This window comes from Tauraco erythrolophus, chromosome 30 (genome assembly GCF_009769465.1).
Source record: "Tauraco erythrolophus isolate bTauEry1 chromosome 30, bTauEry1.pri, whole genome shotgun sequence".
Classification (NCBI taxonomy): Eukaryota; Metazoa; Chordata; class Aves; order Musophagiformes; family Musophagidae; genus Tauraco; species Tauraco erythrolophus.
The window spans coordinates 1,077,864-1,086,534 of record NC_141494.1 but is presented as its reverse complement, the minus strand read 5'-3'; positions in this window follow the sequence as shown (position 1 = coordinate 1,086,534).

Here is an 8,671-nt window from a genome sequence, read left to right as displayed (position 1 = left end):
GGGAGATGATTTTATATCGAGTTGCTGGACTGGAGTCGTGCAGGACTGAGCGGGACAAAGCACCCCGAGATTCACAGCGACCGGGCAGAAAGACGGCTCTTGGTAACTCAAGTGACCCTTAAATAGTGCCCAGGGAGGAGAAGGAATAGATGAAATAGAGCATATTCTCCCTCAGTCTCCCCAAAACCCAAGGAACTGAACATCTCTTGGGGCCTCCATCCCTCTGCCAAAGTTGGGTGAGGCTGGTCAATGGGTTCAGACCAACGCGCGAGCCCTGGGACCAGTGTGACTTTGCCTCCCTGATGAAGCCACGCTAAAACACCCCCTCTTCAAGCTGTGAGATGCTTCCAAAAGGATCTGGAGTAGCAGAGAGCAAATAAATGCAAAGACTTGACGGTGTCGCCTGCTCGTTTGTGCCAAGAGTCCCTTTGCTGCCCGCGGCCGGCTGACAAGGTTTTCGTTGCACAGCAGTAGCGAGGGCCAAGTGCAAGGTCCTGCACGTGGGTCGGGGCAACCACAAGTGCAAGCTGGGCAGAGAATGGATCAAGAGCAGCACAGAAGAGAAGGACTTGGGGGTGCTGGGTGATGAGAAGCTCAACATGAGCTGGCACCATGCGCTGGCAGCCCAGAAAGCCAACCGTGCCCTGGGCTGCACCCAGAGCAGCGTGGGCAGCAGGGCGAGGGAGGGGATTCTGCCCCTCTGCTCTGCTCTCCTGAGACCCCCCTGCAGTGCTGCCTTCAGCTCTGGGGGCCCCAACAGCAGAAGGACATGGAGCTGTTGGAGCGGGGCCAGAGGAGGCCACGGAGATGATCCAAGGGCTGGAGCACCTCTGCTCTGGAGACAGGCTGGGAGAGCTGGGGCTGTTCAGCCTGGAGAAGAGAAGGCTCCGGGGAGACCTTCCAGCACCTCCCAGTGCCTAAAGGGGCTCCAGGAAAGCTGGAGAGGGGCTTTGGACAAGGGTGTGTAGTGATGGGACATGGGGCAATGGCTTTAAACTGAAAGAGGGGAGATTTCGATGGGATCTAAGGAAGAAATTTTTCCCTCTGAGGGTGCTGAGGCACTGGCACAGGTTGCCCAGCCAAGTTGTGGCTGCCCCATCCCTGGAAGTGTTCCAGGCCAGGTTGGATGGGGCTTGGAGCAACCTGGTGTAGTGGAGGGTGTCCCTGCCCATGGCAAGGGGTTGGAACTGGATAGTCTTGAAGGCCCCTTCCAACCCAAACCGTTCCATGATTCTGTGATTCTATGACCAGCTCGCTCAAAATTGCTCAGTGCTCCCGCAGGAGCCTGCGTGGACGGGCAGATCCAGGAGGTGAACGCTCTGGGGAAACCTGGCCCTGATGTAGGTGCCTGCGTGAGAGCTGAGCTGTTTGGAAAAGTTGGTCCCTGCTGTCGGCGCTGAGCCTCTGGAGAGGCATCGTCCAGCCCTGGGCTTGCACAAGCAACTCCAAATCATCTAAAAAAAGCTGCAAGATGTGTTCTTTGGGCTCTTCCCCAAAAAGGCGTTATCCAGGATGCCGGAGCAGCGCCGCAGTGATCGCAACACACCTGCGTGGCTTCGCCTCCATCCCACCCCGACCCACCGCGCTGCAGCTTCCACCACGAGACTAAAATTAGTCGCGACAGGAAGAGCTCCGGAGTACGACGGGATGATTAGAGCATCCCTGGAAAGGAGGCATCACGTGCAACGTAATGGCCTTCCTCATCTCTGGCACAACGTGCAACAACCGTTGGGGAATGCGATGGGGAAAGGTAAGGAAGGGAGAAAGAGAAAGGTGCTTCTACACAAAGCCGGAGTGATCGTGCTTGTCTAGAGGAGAAAAAAACAGGACTTTGGCTCTGCTGGACTGTGCCACGGACACACTGCATGACACGAGACACAAAAGACTTAAGCATCATGCACGCTGCCACCGCCTGAGATTGAGGAACTGCTTTGCTTACGAGTAAATACCTAGATTAAAGAGAAGAAAAATCATTTTTTACCTCTAACTTTGTGTGTCGAGAGCACTTTGTGCATAATTAGTGCCACCGTTTTCCAGCGCAGTCAGAGGGGATGAGGCCCTGATCTTTCCCTCCATGCAAGGATATCCAAACCCACACTGTTGAGCCCTTTGTTGGCCTCATTTAGCCAAAAAAATGCTGCAGCCAGCCCCATCACCCACAGCCATGTTCCTGGAAGGCAATGGGATTTCACTGGACCTCACCCTTAGCTATAAACCTTCCCTGTTTTCATTTAAAATCACCCGGAATTGGAAAGAGCATTAAACCTGTGGGTACACCGAGCCTCCGAGCAGGAAGATGTTCGTGCGCCGAGAGAGTTTGCTGATAGCTCAGGAAAATAGATCTGTCCCTCCAGTTGCACCCTAAGGCAAGCTGGTTGGACTCAGATCCTCGTCTGGAAACTGGAAATATGGCACGTCCCCCTCTCCCAGGCAGACCTGCAAAGACAATGCTCGTTTTTTATGGTAATGGGAGACAGGGAAGTCCCTGGGATGGGGCTGCCACATTTCCAAACAAGATTTCCTGGACAGAAATACGTGCACGCGCGCTGCACAGCTTGACAACGAACGTGCAGCGAATCCTGGACGCGTTGGGTTCGCTGGGCGCGCGCGGACCATCTGGCCAGCACATGGGCCTCGGGTTTGGCACGTCTGGGAAGCACCTGACTGACTGCGGATGCAGCGGGCACCAGAGTGCCAGTGGGAAATCTGCCCCACTGCCATCGCGCCGTCCGCTGCTGTGATGCCCAAAGAGCTGATCCGCCTCATCCAACCTGGCCTTGAACACTGCCAGGGATGGGGCAGCCACAGCTTCTCTGGGCACCCTGTGCCAGTGCCTCAGCACCCTCAGTGTAAAAAATTCCTTGGAAAATGAAATACATGTATAAGCAGCAGGAACAAGGGGAGAGTGTGACCCTGAAACTGAAACCACCTTTCGATCCCAGACCTAAAATCATCCAAATTTCAAGTTGAAGGAATTTCTTCCACAACCTTAGGGCAGTTTTTCCAAAAAAACCCTCACGACCAGAAGTCCAAAACCTCCACACTTGCAACCACGATGGAATCTACGAACGGCTCAGCACCAGCAGTCCCACCGCCAGATTGTCCCTGTAGCTTAGTGCTCCATCTGCAGCCAACACGCTGAGCTCTTAACAAAATTGAGGGGGTTTTAAATCTGGTCTCCTGGGCCTCATCCCATGGACCTGGACTCACCAAAACCAACGGACTTCAAGGAGCTTTGGATCAAAGCTTTGCAGTAATGTACTTATCTCATAGAAGAGCTTAATTAACAAATGTTTGCAAAGCACTTTAGGATCCCTGCATGGAAAGCAGGATGCCTCTTGCTATCGGTCCAGTCTGCAAGGCGCCGCAAACGAATGGTAAGGACAGGAAAAATATTAGGAAATATTAGGAAAATTAATAATAATAATATTAGGAAAAAAATTTTTACCATGAGAGTTGTAGAACACTGGAACAGGTTGCCCAGAGAGGTGGTGGATGCTCCATCCCTGGAGACGTTCAAGGCCAGGTTGGACGAGGCCCTGAGCAACCTGATCTAGTTGGAGATGTCCCTGTTCCTTGCAGGGGGGTTGGACTAGATGACCTTTGAAGGTCCCTTCCAGCCCTGACCATTCTATGATTCTATGATTCTATGACAGTCGTGGCCACGGATGGGGCTCCACGTGTCCACGTCCTCCGCGGTGGAGGGCACGTTTGTTTTGGAACCTTGTGCTGCAGGAAATGGTTTTGCTCCCGGATGAGACTGGGGGCTCCAAGGAAGGGGTGAGGGAGCCCTTCCAGCTTTCGGAGCGTTTGGGATGCTCCTGTTTCGCAGTTATTGAAATTAGCCACCCAGGGATGGGGAGCTGAGGCCTCGGAGCTCTCGCGGTGATGTTATCCCAGCTCCAATCTCACATGAGATGAACGTGAAGAAAAGGCTAAAAAAGGTGCCCTGGACACGAGCGTGGTTTGGCCGCCCTGCTGCCCGTACCCCCTCGGCTTTCCACAGCAGCCTGCAGGAACAGGGATGCTCACCCGGCATCAAAGCTCTTCCAGCAGCTGCCATCTTCCAAAACACCTCTTTCCCCTGGACTCGGGTATTTTCAGGGAGAAGAGGGATGCAGCACCGGGAAGCGCCAAACTTTGCTTTGCATCGATGACACAAATTAACCCAGAAAGTTTCTTGCCTGCCATCGCTCTTGATGATGACTCTAAGTCGCTGTCTCGCCTAAGGACAGTCTGCTGGCACCACCTCAGTCGATGCCAGCTTTATTCTTGCCTTCCACAGGGCTTTCTGTTACAAGCCGTGGTGCCTGGACTCCCCTCCCCGACGGCTCTGGCATCGGCAGCACTTGCAGTTTGCAGTTTCTCCCTTTTCTTTGATCATTCTGCAGCCTATTGCCTAGGAAAGGGGTGAGGAGCACGTGACGGTGCTATACGATCCCAGCCTCTCTGCTTGGCAGAGTCTTCTGTCGCCTCTGGTTTTAATTAATACTTCTTTCCCCCCCCCACCCCCCCGACAGTAATTCAGGGATGGTGGATTTTAAACCATTTGGCAATGTCAACTTTTTTAACCAGATGCCAAAACCGTGGTAGGAACGTTTGCAGAGCAGATGTAGCTGTTCATAGTCTACACCAGCAGCACAAACTACTCAGCTCCCAGTCCAACACCACTACCTGGAGCCAAAAAAATCACCTTTTTACTCCCACATCCAGGGAGCTGCAAACATTGCAGCCTCCGACGGCCCCGCGATATGAGCCTCAGTGATCTATCCCAGCTCCAGTCAACCCAAGCCACTGGGCAGTGCCAACTTTAACCTGAATTACGATTGAAATGCAGCTTCCCCAGAGGGCAACGATGCCAGACGGTAGGTAAGATCATTCCTAAGCAGTTGCTGTCACCAGGAGGAGGATCAAAGCCTTGGTTGGAGCCCAGCTACGCCCCCAAAATACTGCATGAACTGCGGAACGGCGCTATCAGGGACCCATCAGGATTAGTCATTGCCCGTGTTGCCAGTTGTTGCGATTTTTCTACCAGCATTCACGTTTGCCCGAAATTCCCAGCTCCGTGAGTCATGTGAACGCGTGCGAGGAAGGATTTTCCTTCTCCAAAGTAAGTTTCTAGACCTGGTGGCTGTGCAGAAAAGCGAGGTGATGTCACTGGAGTGAAATCTGAAAGCCCTGGGAGGAGGCGAAGGAAAAGAAACGCCGTGTTCGTGATTTTTGTGGAGTCATGCAAACTTTTTAAGTAGTTTTACGATTTTTGGGCCTGACTTGTGCTGTTTGAAAGCTTGGAGCTGGCGCTTTGCAGTTCTTTTTTGTTTTTCTTTTTTTTTTTTCCGTTCACTTTATGATTTTTGAGGGGCACCTTCTTCTCCTGAAAGCTCCGGGATAGAACTTAAAATGGAAGTTGGAAGCAAAACTGCGTTCCTAAAATGACACGATCCCGACTGCCCAGGCACCTGTATCGGCTTCGCGAACGAGATCAACCTTTGGCAGATGAAAACGTGGCTCTACAATTTACCGGACCAGACACAACGGTTCTCAGCAACACCGTAACACGTCCACACGCGTGTTTATGTGCACGGATGCACACACGAGTACACACCCACGTCACGAACACGCCTGTGTTTAGACGTACGTGCGCACAAACCGCTTCGTATCAAAGCACCTTTGCAGTTTCTGCACGTATTCCAAGGAAACGCTCGCCACTCGCACGCTCACTTTACGTGTTTGCACGTGGCACACACACGCCTGTAACACGCACGCTCACACGGACACCCACAATCATTTTGCATGGTTTGAAGCGTGTGAGGCAGCAGGTGTGTGCAAGAGGAACAGGCAGCGTGTGCGGGAACATCCACATGCATTAAACACGCACGTTTTTGTCCGTACGGCCTCCGTGCGGCACACGGGGCCACGCGTGTCCGTGTGAAACGCACACCCCGCGTGACGCGTGTGCGTGTGGAGCCACGATCCATCGCATCACACTACAAACAGATGCCGCCTCTTAGACAAAGGGAAACATCCCAAACCCCATGTCCCACCACCATGTAAAGACTGAAAAAGAAACACGAGGAATTCGCGATGCTCTTCCACAGCCATGACCAAATGCACCGGCGTGAGGTGCATTTCTCTTCTCAGCTATACTTTTTTCTTTTTTTTCTTCTTTTTTTTTTTTTTCTTCTTCTTTTTTTTCCGAACACTCACGACACAAACACCAAAACCTCCCACCCCCCAGCACATCTGCTCCGGGTCCTGCAGCCGAGGGAACCTGCGGCCAGTGCCAAAGCATCTCCCTGACTTTACCCTAACGGATCAAGAAACTTGGATGCCACCATGACAAGAAAGCAAAATTCCCATTCCCAAAGTGCCGGGGCAAACTTGCAGGGAAAGCTGATAGCAACACCTTACCGTCTGAGTCAGTGGATGAGACATTTCCTTGTGCTGGGTGCCCCATCTGCTTAGTTCATCTGCAAGCTGAGATCTTCTGCTCGTAGACCCAGAAAGGGGCGGAGGTGGTGGCGGGGGGAAGAGAGAGGGAGACCTTGCTGCAAGGATTTGAGAGGCAGAGAGAAGAAATGATATAAAATACAGTGGGGGGTACGAATATTCCTGCCTCGGTGACACGGCACCAGTGCCACCAGCCCCCCCGGCTCCGTCCCCAGCCGTCGCCGCAGCCGTCGCCTCCGCCAGAGCCGCAGCGCGATGGGGCTCGCTGGGAGCCTTCGCATCTTCCCGCATTGTCTCTCTCCAGTGTAAGCTCATGCAATCTCATTTCATGGGAGAGACATCTGGTTTGATTCAAAGGGAAGAAAGGGGAAGAGGGGAGAACCGCGCGCGCACACGCGCGCAGAGCCCAGCCTTGCTGGCGGGGAGCGGGGAAGCTGTTTTCCATGCTTCCCTCTGCGTTAAAGCGCGTCTCATTTCAATGAGAAAAGCGAGCCGAGGGAGCAGGGCTTGTCCCGTGGCTCTGCCCCAGCATCTCCAGTTTGCTGGGGGAGGTTTGGGGGGGCAGAAGGCCCAGGGCGGGGGAGGGCTGAGCCCCGCAGCACCACTGAGCCTCGCTGCTCCTGCGTCTGGAGCCGCTGAAGGCCTCGGGGTGCTGGGGGGTTCCCCCGTCTTCTCTCTTTCCATGGTTCCCAGTGCTGCTGGACACGTGGTTTTGGTCCTCAGATCTTTATTATTTCGGTTGAGGGGTCTTCCCATCACAAGACTGAAGCCCCCATGTTTGGGGGGGACCAAGGACCTCTTTGAAGGCTGTGTCTCCCTTTGCACAAACACGAAGCCAGTGAGCTACTTGTCCATGGGAGGTGGGCTCATCCCTCAGGACCTGCTCTACCACACCCAGCCCCCTTCTCCCCACCGTTCATCACACCGACTCTGGTGCCACCACCAGCCTACAGCCCGAGCCGTTCCACCTTGGGGTGTCCCTGCCTGGCCACTGCTTCTCCCAAAGGTCCCTGCCATCCCAGTGGATCTCTAGGCTCCCAACCCTTGACCTTTCCACAGTAACCTTCAGAGGCGGGCAGTGGTCTCCACACAGACCCTCCTCAATGGGGCGTGCATTAAGAGGTCCCCATGGAGACCTCTTCCACCTGCGGGTCCTCTGTGCCAGGGTGGATGTCGCTGGGTGCCCACACACACCTCCTCCACTTGTGGCCCCTCCATGCCCAGGGTGTGTATGGTGGGTCCCCATGGAGCCCCCTCCACCCATGGCATGGCAGGTCACCACACAGCCTCCTCCACCCATGTCACAGCGGGTCCCCACGCTGCCCCCTCCATCCGTTTGTTGCACGGCAGGTCCCCCCGCAGCCCCTTCCACCGGTGGCATGGTGGGTCTTCATGTAGGCCCCTCCACCCATGTCACATCGGGTCCCTCTGCAGCCCCCTCCACCTGTGGCACAGCAGGTCCCCCACAGTCCCCTCCAGCCACGACACGGTAGGTCCCCTCAGCAGCCCCCTCAACCCATTGCGTGGTGGGTCCTCATGTAGCCCCCTCCACCCATGTCACACTAGGTCCCCCATAGCCCCCTCCAGTCATGTCAGCTGGACGCCCATGCAGCCCCCTCCACCCATTGCATGGTGGGTCTCCACGCAGCCCCCTCCACCTGTGTCACACTGGGTTCCCCGTAGCCCCCTCCACCCATGTCACATTGGGTCACCCCGCAGCCCCCTCCACCCGTGGCACAGCAGGTCCCCCACAGCCCCCTTGAGCCATGACACAGTGAGTCCCCTCCGCAGCCCCCGCCACCCTTGGCGAGTGGGTGCCCCCCACAGCACCCTTTGCCCGTTGCATGGTGGGTCTTCATGTAGCCCCCTCCACCCATTGCACACTGTGTCCCCCCACAGCCCCCTCCACCTATGTCTCACTTGGCTCCCCCTGCAGCCCCCTCCACCCATGGCATGGCGAGTTCCCCCACAGCCCCCTCTGGCCATGACACGGTGGGTCCCCTCCACAGCCCCCTCCACCCTTGGCCAGCGAGTCCCCCCTGCAGCCCCCTCCACCCACTGTATGGTGGGTCCTCATTGTAGCCCCCTCCACCCATTGCACACTGTGTCCCCGTGCAGCCCCCTCCACCTATGTCAACTGGGTGCCCCCGCAGCCCCCTCCACCCATTGCATGGTGGATCCTCATGTAGCCCCCTCCACCCATGTCACATCGGGTCCCCCC